This window comes from Nannospalax galili, unplaced genomic scaffold, assembly GCF_000622305.1.
Source record: "Nannospalax galili isolate Female #2095 unplaced genomic scaffold, S.galili_v1.0 scaffold72, whole genome shotgun sequence".
Taxonomy (NCBI): Eukaryota; Metazoa; Chordata; class Mammalia; order Rodentia; family Spalacidae; genus Nannospalax; species Nannospalax galili.
Window position 1 is genome coordinate 6,400,136 of NW_008336933.1, and position 2,387 is coordinate 6,402,522.

Here is a 2,387-nt window from a genome sequence, read left to right on the forward strand (position 1 = left end):
CTGGCAAGTTTGAAATACTTCAAAGAAAAACAAAGGCTTTTTAAAAAGTCACTCTGCTTTTATAGGAAAATGATTATTCATTTTGCAGAAAAGCACAATGATTATAGAGATTTCTCTGGAATATGGTAAACACCTAGTTCAAACACACTGCACCATTTCATCTATTTTAAAATATAGATGATTAAAAGGAGATGTAATTTCCTAAGAACACAACAGCTAAAACTGTTTCTCCATTGTTTTATGTAGGTGGGACAAGTTCTGAGAGAGCTCTTGCCAAATAATTTGTCCTATTTTGGGCACCCACCAATGCCAGATTCCATTTATATGGACTAATCTCTTTTTGACAGATGGCATTTGATATAGGATTACTAAAATAAGCTCTCATAGCTCATGATAACCCTTTGTTCTCAAAAGCTTTCTCTACTCAGTTGAAAGCTATGTTTGAGGATTTTTATGGCTCCGGATATACACTTTTCCCCAAGTATCCATGGGGATTGGTTCCAGCACCCCCATGGATACTAAAACCCAAGGATGCGCAAGTCCTTTATATAATTAGTATACTATATACATATAACCTGCACAGATTTTCCTACATGCCTTATCATCTCTGGATGACTTCCAGTTCTTAATGCTATGCAAATGCTATGTAAACAGTTGTTATACCTGTACTATTTAGAAAATAGTCACTCTGATTTTACATGAAGATGATTATACATTTTGTAGAAAAGCAATATAGTTGCTAAGCATTGCTCTGGAATACGGCTAACACATATTTCAAACACTGTACCTGTGGATGTTCAGTTCAGATGCAAATTTTTCTCAGGACTTCTGCCTCTCAGTATGTAACAGAAGGAAGGGGAGTAGGGTGTGTGTCTGTGCGTGTGTGTGCATGTGTGTGTGTGTGCGCATGTGTGCACCCATGTGTGCCATGGCACATGTTGGAAGTCAGAGGAAAACTTGCCAGTTGAGACAGCATTTTAGACGAATCTACTAGAAGTCACCTACCCGTCAATGACCACCGGCCCAGATATGTTTTGGGAACTTGCACAAGGGTGAAATTCAGTTGACAGTGCTAGATCCATGGAGCATGTTGAGAGTCACATGGGTTCCATGTTCATCTTTTTCACTTGTAAGTTCTGTCACATGTAGCAAGAATCTTGATAGGATTTATTTTGTTTGATAATAAATTTCTTTCATACCTCCACATTAAGATGAGTGCAGGGAGGAGCAGGATTGAAAAGGTGGTTCTGTGAAACCCTCCTCTGTGGCCCTCTGCCCTGGACTCCTGAGACCCCCGCCCCTCTTTAGGAATAATGGCTCTTTCTCGCTTCTGTAAACTGCTTGATTGCTAGGCCGAGAGGACAAACTGCACTGACTCCATTTTTGACTAGTTGCTTCAGGCAAGCCTGGACCTGTCCAGGCATGTCGTAATCTCCACCTACTACCCCCACCCCAGGAGGCTATAGATCAAGCAGGCCCAGGCATATAGCAGCCTTATAAGGTAAGAACAGAGACTTCTGGCCTCACAGATAACAGTCAGCACATTCCATAGCTCTGAGGGTAGCCCCCGCCAATGAGAAACCCCCAGGACTGCATCCCTTGTAACCAATCAATTCCAAAGCGCGTTGGCGTGCACGGGCTCCTCAGACCAATCAAGATGTAACTCTGTTATTCCCCTCCTGCCTTGGTCTAAAACCTATAAAAGGCTTCCTCCCCCTGCAGTCGGGGCTCTCAGCACAGATCCATTGCGTTAGTGAGGTCTGAGAGCCAGAGCTTAAGCCCGAATAAAGACTCTGTTCTTGCATGCCCTCTGGATTCCGTGGTTATTCTTGGGGGTCTGTTCTCTGGGCACAACAGTTCAGTGGTTAAGAGCATTGGCTGCTCTTGCAGAGGAGCCGGGTTTGGTTCCAAGCATCCACATGACGGCTAACAACTGTCTGTAACTCCAGTTCCAGGGGATCCAGCACTCTCTTCTGACCTCCCTGGACACTGCACAGCATGGGTGCACTTACATGCATTCACACAATAGACTCTTACATATGAAATAACATAAAAAAATAAAATAGTAAAAAAAGAAGAGCCAAGGGAGAAGGTAGAGGTGAGGGTGATTTGGTTAAATGTGGAGCTTCCAGAGGCTAAGGAAATAAGAGGCCAATCGAGGTGAGGAAGGTCATCCAGGACTTCTGCTTTATCCTTACCATTGGACGCTTAAGTAATGAGCATGTATTAAACACAGTATAACTTTTTTAAAGAAACGAAATTATGCCCGGCGTCATGGCTCATGCTTTTAATCGCAATACCTGGGAGGCAGAGGCAGGCAGATCTCTGTGTAGCAAGTTCCAGGTCAGCTGTGGCTACATGCAGACCCTGTCTCTAAATTTAAAAAA